The 15,509-nt window shown below is 36.8% G+C and overlaps 1 protein-coding gene across 3 annotated transcripts in view; it reads left to right on the plus strand.

Annotated features, from left to right (window-relative positions):
- The window catches only part of CNTN5 (contactin 5), a 579,795-nt gene that overhangs the window by 302 nt on the left and 563,984 nt on the right, over positions 1 to 15,509 (plus strand). Inside the window, exon 1 of one of the 3 annotated variants that reach the window (XM_052670907.1) lies at positions 19 to 151. The exons of the other annotated variants lie outside the window; for them this stretch is intronic. The gene's annotated coding sequence lies outside the window, so the exon portion shown is untranslated. Of the gene's footprint in view, positions 1 to 18; positions 152 to 15,509 lie in introns of those variants that run through there. 3 annotated transcript variants of the gene reach the window in all.

A 15,509-nucleotide genomic window follows, 5' to 3' on the forward strand; every position in this document is an offset into this window, starting at 1 on the left:
TGTCGTCGCTGTTTCCCAACTGGCACTGATTTCCCTGTTACACTCCGGAGTGTGGGCAGATAATTTGTTGTAATATTCATCGCGGCATCTCCGGGAGAAGTCTGTGAAGCCAGCGATGGTGAGAGATCTCGCTTCTGGGCTCCTACTGCAGGTTGATGTTGTTTGCTTTTTGTTTAGATTCTTGCCTTGAAATTGCTGTCATAATTGAGCGGAAAAGTTGAGGCAGAAATTCCTGTGATCTGTTACATGCTCTCTGTCATCTAAATAGCTAGCAAACTACTGCAGTGAATGAGTTGTGAGGGGAGGTGTGGGGCTCTGAGAACAAATACATATTATGGAGAAAGAATGCCTATTTTAATGGTTTTTTTTTTTTGTTTTTTTTTTTTTTTTTAATGTTTAGAAGAGCTAAATAAGTGCTTGAGGGTAAAACAAAATAATGTACCATATCGAGTTGTTTATAGCGTTGCACTGAAAGTTGTTTTCTGAAGTTTGGAATGGTACTTGGCTTTGGGATGAACAATTATCTCCTGAATTAGGGAAGTGCAGTGCAAGCACTGCTCTCCTGTGCTGACGAGCAGAGGAGATGAAATTACATAAAGATGCACTGATTTCTCTCCTCTGAAGTGAAGTGGATGGGACTATCTGGAATGCCTATGAGATGGCTATGAACTGAATGTTACTCCTACAGCATACAGCATGAAGCAGTTACTAAGATTTTTATCAGTACCCATTACTCTATCTGTACTTACTGAGATGTTTAGTTTCATTCCTGTTGAGCACAGAAACTTCCTAAAAGCATAAGAAATACACAATTGTGTAAAGAGACTTCCTAGGCGTAAAGTTTTCTATGTGTTGCAGCCAGTCAGAAATATAACATTTTGGTAAAGTTCGTTTCCTTTTATGATCATTACTATTTAAAAGTTAATATGTTATTTGGATGATGCATTTTCAATGATGTTTTTAATGGAGGACCTGAGGTCATAATCTTTTACAGGACATACAGCATTCCCGTAGTCTTTTTTCAGCTTTGGATCAGATCCTTAAGTTTGAAACTATGGATAAATGACATGGTGACTGTTAGCCAAAAGCTATGGGGAATTCCTGATAATTAAATTTGGATGACATTTTCCATTTAATAAAAGTGGAATAAATTATTTTTGAGTTATAGTCAAACTCCTTCAGAAGTACTTTATAGCAATCAAGATTAGCGAAATCAGTTTGTCATGATTAATATCATTACAGTGAATACCAAAAGAATTAAGAATAATTGGTCCATTACTTTAAAGTGCTATCAAAATATCTATCAGAATTTGCAAATATATCCTTTTCATAATCTCTCTTTAATTAGCACTGCATTTATCAGCAGTTTCAAATACAAAAAAGCCCCACCTTTCAATATCTGTCCTGCATTAGGAAGAAGCATGTTTTCTAGTGTGAAGTATACTAAAAGGGAGATAGAAAACTGAGACATGAACTCTGGTAATTAAAGAATATTTCATGTGCAGTAGCCCTCTGTGGCAATATACCTCTAGCTGTGTGAGTGATTAAGAGATGTGGTTAAGCAGACAAAGTCTTAAGAGACAAGAAGTATGTATATAAAAGGAGAATGAAGTGTGAGGCATTCTGGAAGGTGATAACAGCTGAATAGTTTAAGAAGTGTGCTATTCAACATGTAGTTCTCCTGTCTCCTATACTTACAGAGCAAAAGCCAGTGCAAAAAGTCAGAACTAGCAGTGTGTGTGACAAAGAAGTGTGACAGTAGCTGCAGATGGTCTAGAAACTGAGACCTCCAGATTTGTTTATTGCTTGATATAAAGCCAAAGGTCTTATTTTTAAATCTATGTTAAAATGACAGAGAATCTTTGTTTCATTTTACAATGAGGGCAAATATAACAAGAGTGAAAATAGAAAATAGTTTTTTTTAAAAAAAAAATACAATTGTCTAAATTATGACTGACCACTTGGAAGGAAACAGCTCTGAAAGCAGTTCTTGAGGAAAAATAACCTGGCAGCTAAGTTAAAGGAGATGATTAAAACTCCACTGTTAGGAAATAATAAAGAACAACTTTAAGAAATACATAACTTAGACGTCTGTTAGTACAAGTTCTGCATGGGAAGGTCATGACTGGCAAATTTGTTGGAGTCTCCTGAATAAGTTGCTGACATGGTAGGCTACCAGGGAATTGTGATATGATTTATGGGGGTTTCAGAAAATGTCTAGTTCTGTGCTCCACAAAATATTGATTTGGAAAGTAAATTTTTCGGAGGAGTGATGGAGTAAATTCCAGCCTGACTTAAAGATAGGGACCAGAGGGTGTCAGTAAAGGTAAGGAGCTCTGGGTGAAAGAAGGAGGTTAAAAGTGTGATGCTTTAAGTGACAGCCTGAGATTCATTTTTCTTTCTTGCTTGTTGTAAAGCTGACATGTTGAAAAATAATAAATCTGATTTGCTAGCAGCATAGAAAAATCTGCTCTACTGAAAAGATTCGGCACACTGAACGTTTTCTGACTATGCTAATTATAGTGATGTTTATTTTAAGTAATTAATGCAAGTCTTTACTAAATGCATCATAGGAAACCATACGTTAAGGGTGTACATGCCAAAGGGCTGGCATTTAGCCAACTGCAGTGATTGATTCAGTGATATCGCAAAAATTGTTGTGGGTTTCTTTATTTGTTTGTTTGTTGTCTGAATGATTTAGTATTTCTGCATGTAACCTGCAGCACAGATACTTCAGTCTCTCTGAATTCATCACACAATTCACCCCTCTTGATCTTCTCATGCTTCTTCATGTGCTCCCCCTATCAGCTCGTGCTTTGCAATCAAAAATGAGGAGCTTCTAGACCTCCTCAGTCTTTTGAACAATTTCTTATGTTCTAAAGCACTAAACTGTAATCTGCCACAGTCTTTATTGTAGTTTTAAACCCTGAGAATCAACGTCAAATAGACTTTTGCTTGTTAGTGTAATATTGGCAACTGTTTCATAAAGTTTCCTTCCCCCTTCTGGATGTAGCTTTTCTGATGCTTTTTTCTCAGAGTCTGTTACACCTCTCATTATCAACTTTTTAGCACTTTGCAAGGAAAAAATACTCTGTCTGGAAGTGATGGAGTCCCTGCTGAGTTTTATCTTCTGACAATCTTGATCAATAACACTCCATTAGAGGCCAGTGCCTTAAAAAGAATAATTGTGAATTTGTTAAAACTTTGTAAGATAAATAAGATTTCAAAGCTCCGTAATGTGTGCATGTCTATGTATCTCTATGTGCTTAAACACCCACATTTAGTATATACTGGGGTAGCTGCTGTGTCTTTGCAAGCAAAAATAGAAACGGCAATGGCATTTTTTTTTTTTTGTTAATAGAAGAAAATGTGGTCTGTTAGATTTTTTAAATTAATTTCTTGGCTTATGTGTATGAATCATACAAAAATGGGATCTTTGCTTATACGCTGTTCTCTAAAGGGAAGTTCAGAGTGATCTTCTGTTGTACTTAATAAAAGCTTCAAATCAAGTTTCAGATGGATGTATGTGGATGCAAAACAAGGGAATATGATGCTGGATTCTGTATGCTGTGAATATAATAAAACATTAGTATTACCACCTATGTTACAGTTGATGTTCTTCAGTCACCTGCTCAGACCAACTCCAAAGCTTGAAGAGCCATGAGATTGTATCAAAATGACAGGGTTACTTATGCTTTCATGTAGTTTTTACCAACGCTGTAGTTCACATCTTCACATCTTCTTTAGGACTAAGCTTACATGACAGTTTCTGGAAAAATGCTTATTTTTTCTGTTCCCATATCTGGAAATAGAAAATGCATCAAACTCTTTCCATCCATCAAAAACATCTTCTGGGAGTTTCCTTTTTCAGGATACTTTTGAAGGCTTTACTGTAAATGGTGTTAAACTGTGATGGTATCTTTGGAGAACCTTCTGCTGCTAGAACTAAAAGCAGACAGATATTGAAGATAGTTCGCTGAAATTGCTGATGGGGAAGGGATGAGAATTTTTCATTTAACATATGAAAGACAGGCTTCAGCCCCCTTAGTGAGAGATGCTGTATACTTAATAGCCAGAAGTTTAAGATTTACTATATAGCTGACTGGACTCCTTGCCTACAAATCATTTTGGTGGAGACTTAAATGTACAGCTTTGTAATTGATGTAGACAGAGTATCAGCTCAGTCTTGCAATTATCTCCCCTTGCCAAATTACAACAATTTGCAAGAATTCACGAACCCCATTTTATTTCTGTTGGTTTTAGAGTCTCCATTAAGTACTCGAGGGACGAGAATTACCCTGTGGATGTGACGATCCTGATTACTAGCAACTTATTACACCAGTGCATTCAACCAACATAGGCTAGGTGAATGAAATAGACTTTATTCAAAGTGTCAGAAGTATCTGGTCTAACAGCAAAACCTCCTCATAATATAATTTTGAGAAGATATTCAAATACTATATTTAAAAGTCTGTAATTCTTGTTTAGCCATAAAAGGATATATTCAGAAGATGTGTGTTGCAATAATTTTTTCTCAAATTAAGCTTTCAGCGTTTGCCTGAAACTTAAAGAACAAAATCACTTGAAAATGAGTCAACAAAATTTGTAGTATATATATGGTATATGTATAGTAAATATATTGAAGTATATATTTTGCTGCTTCATCTGAGATGGCTTTCAGAGAAAACATCTTCCAACCATGAAATATTTAGTTGTCCAAAAAAATTATTCTGAAAATTATTCTGAACTTGTTGGAAAATTTTAGTGTAATTCAGTGCTGATGGGCTGCCAAAATCAATCAGATTTGCTACATTCTCATCATTGTGATCACGATTATTCATTCACCTTTACTTTTTGACATTTAGACTTGTGGAGGCTTTGGGTGGAGGTAAAGGGACAGTTTCTGAAATGGTTGGGAAAGAAAACATTGAAAATTTCATGAACCGCCCTATTCCTGAATAGGAATTTCAGTATGCCTAGCATGCAAAGATGTGATTGCTCTCCAAACAATCATTGGAACTTCAGAACAAAAAGAAACCCTACAACTGAGCAGAATTTTAATCAATTTTTGTTTGTTTGTTTATTTCTATGCTTACTAATTTCTTATGCACAAGCATTCACTGCTTGGAATATTATACAGCCCAGTTTCTGGTCCGAACTATCAAGGTTTGTCTCTAGGGCTGCAAATACATAGTTTGAAAGCTGAAGTAAGTTCAAAAATAATTCTCTGCCTACTATTTAAATTACTTTGATGTACAGATCACTGACTGCATATATAAATTGTAGGCACAACCTGGAAGTACGCATATTTACAAAAATGCATATTAATTTCCAAAAATGCAGATGTCAGTTTAGTATGCAGATGACCCAACTGTCTAATTCACATCAGAAGTCCATTCTAATTAGTATTTAGAATTCTGCTTATAATAGAAGAATTGTTTGTTTTTTGTTTTTTTTTTGAAAAAAAAAAAAAAAGTTTGACTCTGTTATAAACATTATCATTATTATCCTCATCATAGCAACTAGATGCTGTAATCATAGATGAATACTGCATTGTACTTGGAGCTGTAAATAAATGGCACCTGAATTAAAGAATGTATGTCTCAATTCAAGAGCTCTTTGTCTCTTCCTCTTTGTGGCCTTTGGAAAGCTAGCATCTAAGGGAAGACACCTAAACACCTGTGTCACACAGCCATTCTACCATGGTCTTTTACAGACTTCTTAAACCTTAAAAAAAAAAAAAATAAAAAAATAAAAAAAAATAGCAGCTCTATAATCACATACACCTGCTACAAAATGTCCACCAAATATTTCTGAGTTTGTTGTACTGGCAGTCCACAGCTGGACTTGTGCCTAAAGTGCATGCTATTTAGACTTCTTTTCTAAATCAATTCATTCTTCAGCTATCCAAAATCTCATGCAAAATGAATCTTATGGAAAACAAGTGTATGGACTTCCATTTTAGATTTGGTTTGAAGGTAAGTCTCCTTATTAAAATGTTGCATTTGTTTTCGTCAATCCAAAAAATGATTTAGAGAAGCCAAATATCCTATTCTTCCTGTACAATGGCTTTTCTTTATTTATTTACTTATTTTTCATTTCTGCACATCTGAGGTGAAACAATTGCTTGATTTTTCAGTCTCATGCTTTGCTAGGTGCTCAAAATGTTCTACTCCACTGTAACATATGCAGTGTCATGTTTTATTGGTTACATAAAGCTTAGCTCAGGGAATCTGGGAATAAAGCCTTAGCTTCTCTGATGTCATAACATCTCTTTGATGCTTGTGTGCACAGATTCTCAACTCGAACTGTTGTGTAGTAATTCTTCTATCTGGACTTTGAAAGATATGTATTGGACACTGAAGTATCTTTATGCTGCGAAAGTGACTGTTACATGGTTCTGAGAAGAGTCATAATTGAAAACTTAGGACAGATAAGATAATGAGGCAGGATAATTTATGAAGGGGACCATAGGCACATAAAGAGATAATTTAGAAAACATAATATATAGCTTAAATGTCTGCAGTCTTGTTTCCCCTCTTGCATATCACAACTGACTGATTGCTAACATCCAAGTATTTATTTGCCTTATCAATCACTTTGAGTCTGAGTCACTCTCTGATGGGCATAATCCTCTATTTGTGACTTCACAAGACATCTCTGGTGGAAATTTGAATGTCATCAGCAAGAAATTGTGACATTCTTGAAGGCATCAGGTAGGAGGTGAGTGTTTACACAAGGTGCATGTTAATCAAAAACATGATATGCAGCATCGAAATAGAATCATTTAGTTGAACTTGGATTACACTCTAGCATAATTTCTGAAAAGCAGAAGAAAGGCAGTTAGACTGATTGATCAAGCCCTGCAAAAACAAAACTGGAATGCTTTTCTGGACACATTAGCAGGAAATGTTGAGCAAGTTGTGAAGGATTCAGCAAATGGGGATATTGAAAGTCATTTCCCTTCGAAAGGTCATTTTCCTCCAGAAGTTAGGCGTCCAAAATTTCTGTTATCTGCAAATTTTCATTAAGTATGCTTAAAATACTTCCAAGATTCCTTCTCTGGCAATCTTTACAAAGTAGTTTTCTAGAAACAGCATAACTTCATTAATTAAGGAATGCAAAGAAATTTGTAGGTTTCTTTCAAGGCTTACAAAAAATGTTAAATATATTAAATGTATTTATATTTAATATTTATATTTAATATATAAGCAGTCTGTGATTTATGTGGATCTGTAAAAGAGTCTCAAGTATGACAGAAAAACTTACAAGTGTTTTGTTATTCTGCATCAAAAGGAAGTGAATATAGGTGTTCCATGTGACATTCTGTATCAAATAAAAATGGATATAAGAGAAAGTGTGGTTAGTTGAACATTTAATAGATATGGAAAATATTGTTTGTTTCCACAACTGTGCTTGTTTTATGTTATCTAAGATTTCAGGAATGATATAATTCTCTTTTTATGGAGGACTAGTTTAACAGATGTGGTTTAGGAGTAACCTTTCCAAAAAAGTGATGGACATGCTTGCTTTTCGCAACTTACAGTAGTGCAACTAAGCAGCTTAGTATTCTCTAAAATCTACCTGTAGGTGGTATAATAAGATCTAGAATATTTTGTCAGTGGAAGAAACAGAGTGTAAACAGTTAGATGTGAGGCAGTGATGCTGGGCTTTTAGTTATTCCCCGTGTTTTTGCAAAATAAAAAGGCTTCACTTTCACTGAGCCTAATTTTATCTTTTGAAGTGCATAAGAAAAAAAATCCATCCATTAATTTTGAAAAGAAGAAAATGAATCACACAAGTCCAGCTTCCAGAATCACTCTGCACATAGAGCTATCATACTTCTTTAGACCATACAGCAGATTTGAAGACACTTCACCTTTTTTAAGGAAATATTCTGGTCAGTAGAAACTTTGTCAGACTATGGCCACATGAGGTTTTTATTGCCTTAAATTATTTTTTATTTGAATTTATTAGTTAACCTCTATAAAAATATATGATTGGATTTTACAACTTTATTTATTTCTACCCCCAGTGCAATCTATTTCGTTGCCATTTTCTTTTAATTTCTTTATCACCTGAGATTTTCCCCCATGTTGCTTGGCATGCATTTAGTTTTCTTAATTTTTATGCCTGATGTGCCTTGTCTGTAGTTCGAACTCAATTGCAATGTCAGACAAAGAAGAAGGAGATCAGGGAAGTATTGAAAACACAACTCTTTATCACTCTCATTGCCATGTATGAAAGCAACAAATGAATGTATTTTGTTAATACAGTGAAGCCACAGTCCTTGTGTCTCAAGGTACATTAAAGAGACTCTCTCACACTCCAAGGACTGTCAAATTAGGTGATGCAGAGGGAAAAGAAAGAAAAAAGAGATAAGAAAAAAGCACTTTCACATAAAATTCACACTGCATTTAACAAGCTTAAGAGAAAAACACTTACCCGAAGCTGAAAGCACAGGTCACTGCAGCTTGAGAGCTAGGTTTTTCCACTGAGAGTCTGTAAACACAAGCTGTTTAGTTCAGCAATTATGGGGACCTTGTAGTTATGTGCCCCCCTTTCTCTGCTCGGTACTGAGTGGGGGGAAGAAGGGGAATATCCACATAAACTGCTCCTCACCTGTCACACAAATGTACCTGCAAATTGACAGTGTTGGAGATAAGGGGGGTCACACAAACTATGCAGAGAATAGATCGAGGTTATTGAGTTTTTTGGATGCACTGGTAGAAGCTGTCACCTGAACGTCACTGGGAATCAGAGCTGTACCTACCACCCTGTTAAGTTATATTTCTCCTAAAAGTACCTTTGTGATCCTTGTAATGTCTAGTTTAAAATATATCTTCTGTAGGTATATTTTTTCTCAATCAGAGCTTGTATGTAAAGGTTGAGTCCTTAAACACAGAAAGTTTAAGCCCATTTGAAAATGCTAAAGACTTCTTTCCTTCCTTGTCAGTGCATGTATCCAGTGCTGCTTCTAGCTCTCTTCATTTCTGTGGAGATAGCAGTACCTTGTTGTGAATGTGATCTGGCTTTTGTGGCTAAACCTTACCCAGGACTGAAAACCATCCTGAGCCAAATTCCATGCTGGCAGAAGTGCGTACTGTGCTGCTAATTCTGGAGTCTTCCCTGCTCATTTTATGATGATTCCCCCTGACCTTGAGTTTACCTGAGGCCCTCAACCCCAGCCACCCTGTGAATTACATTTTCACCGGTGACAGCAACTGAGGAATTCTAGACTGAACTTTAAATCTGCTACTAAATGGATTTGGGCTATGCTAGAAACCAGCAGAGCTGCACAAAAATTACCCATTTTTGTCCTATAAGTGTCCATCTGCAGCAATGATGATTTTCTGCCTAAATATTTTATTCTTCTGTGAATGTGCAAAAATGTGGATTTTTTCCCCTGCTGGTGCTGCTGACAAGCAGAACTTTCTCATACAGCCTTATAATTAGGCTCCAGAGTCCTGTGGAGACACACAGCAGAGTGGTAGGCTTTATATTCTGCTGCACTCTAAAGCTGCAATTCACAGGCATGTCGACTCGTATCTATCCCACCTCTTTGCGTAGCTTCTGCTCTCTTTGGATCTATCCCCCTGTGTCTAATAAAAAAGGAGAATTTTGAGTAGTTTTCCTAAGCTGCAAATCAGCATTCAATGACATGTGGAACTTCTGATGGAATGAAGCAAGACTTTCAGGTTCAAGTTGAAAATCCCAGTGCAGAAAACTTGCATTGCTCCAGGTTATGCAGTGAAAATATTCAATTCCATACCAGAAACATATAATTGTTGAGGGAGTTGTTTACTTTTTTTTTTTTTTTTTTAATTTATTTTTTTGGTTGGTTGGTTTTACACTGTTCTTTTCAGCACTCACGTGAGTTTTTGTTCTGATTTTTTTCACTGTATAGCATTGCTGATGGCACAACCAAGTGATGAGTATGTGTTGCTCTTAGAGGAGCATTTGCAAAACAATTGAACAATGATAGAAGTTGTGGGGAATTTTTTTTTTCCTTTAAAATAACCTTCAACTGAATTGTTTTGGAAGTACATTACTTTAGAGATGTGAACCTTTGCCAGTTGGCTCTATAGATACTTTTCATAGTCTCAAGCAGAACTAGAATCTCAAACTAAAAGAAGAGAGATTTAGATTGGATGTAAGGAAGAACTGTTTTACAGTAAGGATGAAGAGACATCTGGTAATTGCCCAGGGAGGTGGTGAGTGCCCTATCCCTGGAGACTCTCAATTCCAGACTGGATAGAGCTCTGAGCACCTACCTGATCTAGCTGTAGATGTCCTTATTCATTGCTGGGGAGTTGTATTAGATGGCCTTTAAGGATCCCTTCCACCTCAAATTATTCTATCATCCTAAATCAGTTCTTTCTTCAGAGCTAGAATCTGAACTTTCATGGCTAATAAGCTTCTATCCCAACCATTTTGTACATATGAACTAAAATGATTTGTTTAGCTTTGTTTTGGCCCAGTTTGGGGGAAAAGGTTTTCTTCTTATCACGTGGCTAATGAGAGTTACTCTTATTCTTCAGCACTATTACCAGCAGAGAAGAGCATTTCCTGTCCTTAGCATCTTTTTTAGAGGTTTAATTAATAATGCAGACAGTTGAGTCTGCCTGCTTTGACTAAAATAATTAGCAGAGAGTAAACAAACACTTAATGTTCCACTTTATGAATGGTGTGGTGCCACTTTAAATATTTAATGTTTGGATCTTAGTGACCAGTCAATTCTTGCAGGGTGCCAGGTTACAACTACCATCTGGATAAGAAAGCTGAGACGCGAACTCCCCAGCTGGCAAGAGCTGTGGGAGATGAACTCAGAGCAGAAGGTCTCAGAGGAGTTAAAAATGAGGGCATGAAAATGCAGAAGCTATGAAAAAAGAAATGGTAAAAAAGAAAAAGAAAAAAAAGACAGGAGAGGGAGCTAATAGAAAAAAAAAGTTCAGTGGAATGCAATGGTTAACAGTAATTAATCTCCAGGTCCTGTAGGAGATAAACATCTTAAGCACATTTAAATTGCAGGTGGTGACTTCTCATTTCTCTATATATTCAGAGAGAGAACAAGGAAAAGATGCATCTCTTGGCCAAATTTGCTGACATTTTATCATGAATGTTGATGCAGAGGAGAGAAAGCCGAGAGTCTACCCACAGAAAGGACAAAGACCCTTTGCTGAGTACGCTGGAACAGTGGTGATAACAAACGTGACTTGAACAAACTCACACTCACATATGTGTGTGATTTCACACATGGGCTTAAACTGCAAATCCACGTAAACAGCCTTGAGTGCTGTAAGGTTAATCTTAGGGGAAGTTCTGGACAAGTCATTAAAAAAGGCAAAAATATTGATTGCCTGTACTCTTTACGTAATTATATGGCATAGGACATTAAGAATTACAGCTATCCTGCATTTTTATCTTAAACATTCAATAAACATACTCCTTACCATCAAAAAATTTCTTTACATTTATGCTTTATATCTTATAAAAACAAACAATTCTATCAATGTGTTATTTTTTGTTTGTTTAGGTCACCAAAATATTCAAGATCTGAAAACTACATAAAAAAAATAATTTTAAGCAAGTTGATTGTTAATTGTTACAGTTCAATGTGATTCACTAGCAACAGCATAAAATAAACATTTTATTTATTTATTTATTTACCTGGAGAATAGATGGTGGTGAAATAGGTCTGATGAACAATAATATTTTCTGGCTAATGCAGCAGTTCAGAAATGTGTCCACAGGGTTCACCCACTGTGTCCACCTCTCTGAATCAGCTGTAATACTTCAGCCCACACTGAGGCTCCTGAGCTGTAACTTAGGACAAATTTTCTTTATAACTCCTTTGTTAATTATAATCACACTAAATAGATTGCCTGGCTTGATCTTCAAATTTCACACTGACTTTGGAGGGTTGACAGAAGCTCCACAACAAACCTGTAAACATGTTGTGCTTTGTACATAAAACACTGCAAGGATTACTGTGGAGCACTGCTGTGCCATTTGTATATATTTGTGTTCAAAGATTTATAGAACCATAGAATTGTTTGAGTTGGAAAGGACACTTAAAGGTCATCTGGTCCAAATCCCTTCCAGTGAACAGGGACACCTACAGCTACGTCAAGTGCTCGGGGGCCCATCCAGCCTGATCTTGAGTGTCTAGAGGGATGGGGCATTCAGCGTTTCTCTGTGCAACCTGTGCCAGTGCCTCACTACCCTGAACGCAAAAAACTTCTGCCTTATATCTGATCTAAATCTTCTCTCTTTTAGTTTGAAGCCCTTTCCCCTTATAGAAGAGGAAATCATTTTCTAGAGAAAGATTAAACTCCAGCCACAGTTTTCTGTTCATCCTGCTGCCTTCAACGTTCTAAAGGTTGTGCAACAAGTCATCTGCTGTTTGAGTAGGAAAAGTTTCCTGGAACTGTGCTCTTGAATGCCAGAAAGTTTTGTCTGAACACGGATATAGACTCCATGTCCTCCTTGTGCTGCAGTGAGAAACTTCTCACCTGTCAGCAGGACACACCAGTGATAGAAACGTAGTCGTAGAATCATAAAATGGCTTAGGTTGAAAGCGACCTTAAAGTTCATCAAGCTTCAACCCTTCTGCCATGGACATGGTAACAGGGTTAGATGCATGTGTAATTGCCTCTGCTTTCTGTTTTTTCCTCTCTCTTTGTAACAGTCAACCAAATGCCACACTCCTCTGGGAAAAAAAAAAAAAAAAAAAAAGGTGTGGGAGGGTGAGGGGAGAGGGAAGAAGATTTACATTATCTTTAATTGGAAATGGTTTGATTTTTCAATTTATAGCAATACTTACTGGCAGTATTTTGTTATTTGTTCATGAAGATACAAAGATTTACGTGAAAAAAACATTTTGTTCAAATGATTTGTTTGGTTTTCCTTGGCAGATTCAAAACATTCCCTGTCTGTACTGAAAATGAAATTCTGTTCCCCACTGGAATTTTATTAGTGATTGTCACAAAGCTAACAAATCTGGTTTTAAACCAGTTCATCTATTAAGTATCATTAGTTCTGGACAACCAGAGATCTCTCTGTCATAGTATGTTTATTCTCCCATTTGCTAAAACTGATGCAAACATAAGAGAAGGGGTCAGTTACTTATTTATCTACTCTTCCATGACATTTTCTGAGATACGGAAACCCCCTAAAATTGGCAGCAAAAAGCAGTTTCAACAGATCATTTAGTTGCCAAGGTAATAAAAATCATGAGCTTACAGAACAAGCAGATTACTTGTATGACGTTTCATGTTCATGGCTGACTAAGAAAAAAAAACCAACAGTAACAGCTCTTTGTAATAGATGAAGTACTTGTCTTTTGGAAGAGTGATTTGCAGTGTTTGGGCAATTTGCAGAGCTGCAGTAGATGAGGTGTGAACAAGGGAGGGGAGAAAATGATCTTTAAGTGCCCAAGTTGGCTGAGTCTGATGCATTTGTATCCCAAACAGTAATTTCAAATGTATGTATGAGTGCACAGGAAAGCTGACAATTTTTTCAGAATGGTGAGTAAAATTCAAAGGACTGTGAACTGTGACTGTCACCTGTGATTGCTGAGATACACCTTACTGTCCTCAGTATGGAAAGGTGAGCAGCTAGAAAGCAGTCAGTCTGTGAACTTAAAATCTCACTGAGATTTTGCTTGTGTTTGTGTTACTTGTAACCTCTGCTACCAGAGTATAAAAATCTGGCTTGAACTTTTGATTAATATGTTTTTTACTGCACCATTAAGCTTGCCTGGTTTACTAGCAGCACAGGGAAACTCACAAATGTAACGTCATTTCTAGTCCCAAATACAAATAAACTAGTTTGTGCAGGCATCCTCAAGGACTTGCACCCTGAAATATGTTTATGAAAGTTAATGTTCAGGATATACTTCTGGAAAAGCTTGAGTCATGTCACGGCTCATATTGGCTTTTTGCTGAAATTTGGAGCAAAAGAACAGATTTTAGTGGCCACAAAATGCTGCTTCAGTCACAGATATCATCAAATCATATAATCATTAATGTTGGAAGACCACTAACATCCCCAAGTCCAGACACTAGTCCATGACTTTGCTCTAGATCACGCCCTTCGGTGTTACATCTGCCCTTTCCTCAAACATCTATAGAGACAGTGAGTCCACCACTTCCCTGGGCAGCCTGTGCCAATGCCTCACCACTCTTTCTGGGAAGAATTTTTTCCTAACATCCAACCTGCACCTCTCCTGCTGCAACTTAACTTCTCATCCTGGGAGAAAAGGCCAACCCCCTCCTCACCGCAGCTGCCTTTCAGAGTGTTGTAGATTCCAATAAGGTCTACCCTGAACCTCATCTTCTCCAAACTGAACAATCCCATTTCCCTCAGGCACTCCCCGTAAGGCCTATGCTCCAGAACCTTCACAGCTCTGTTGCCCTTTTCTGGCTCTGCACAGATTCCACACACCATCAAAACCAGTGCAAAGCCTGCCCTTCATGGGGCTGTGATGGAGTTTTGCAGTTTTCATTATGGAACATAAGTTTTATAAGATGAATTCACTGCACAGTAAATAGTGATAATCTTTGTTAACTTTCATCTACTTCGTTTGTCAAGATGATGTATCTGTAGACGTTCAAGATTTTTAAAAGATAATATGGTTTGCTGTTGGTCCTAATGGGATTTTTTTTTTTTTTTTGCTAATAGCGTGGAATTTTGCTGTTCAGCGTCATTTTATTTTATTACTCTCATTTTTTGTGTAACAGTGGTGTATTGCCATTTGGTCAAACACACGCTGTTTTGCTACTGAAGCTGTTCATCAAAGTGGTGACATTTCATTTTAGGACACATTTGGAAAGCAGATATAGTTGCTGTGCTTTGACTTGGGAAATGCCATATAACGTATGTGAAAGCTGCTCTATCACAGGAGTGGTAGAAGTTTGCCTGAGCTCAAATTCACAGGCACTTTACAATGAAAATCAACCACTTTCCCTCGACCTCCTCTCACATGGAAATGAGGCCTGTATAATACAGGCAATGTTAAAGCAAATTAAAGGAAATGCTTCCACACACAGCATGAAGTCAGCCTGAGGAATCCACTCATAGTTCATAGATTTGATTTTTAAAAAGGCTGAATAATTTTATGACCAATAATAACATTTTTAGTTATGCATGCTAAGTTAGGTATAATTGGATTTCCTGCTTCACAGCATCACGGCAGGGCCAGGAAGAGATGTATTTACACACATATGCACCTATTCACACCCATGCATCTATAAGCAACAATAAATTTTGGTAATCTTTATTAGGGAATTTTTTGAATAATTGTGCATAGGTCACTAATTTTGAGTAGTTAAGGCTGAGATATACATATCAACAAAAGCCATGCAGTGTAACTCCAGTACTTACAGTGCACACAGCACACATGAAACTGTGGGAACTTTTGTTCATTTTGCAAATGTCAACAAGTGTGGATCCAGCTGCAGGAGAATGTGTCAAAACATCAGCTCTTAATCTTTAAAAATCTTATG

Source organism: Tympanuchus pallidicinctus, unplaced genomic scaffold (assembly GCF_026119805.1).
Source record: "Tympanuchus pallidicinctus isolate F22 unplaced genomic scaffold, pur_lepc_1.0 scaffold11, whole genome shotgun sequence".
NCBI classification, from domain to species: Eukaryota; Metazoa; Chordata; class Aves; order Galliformes; family Phasianidae; genus Tympanuchus; species Tympanuchus pallidicinctus.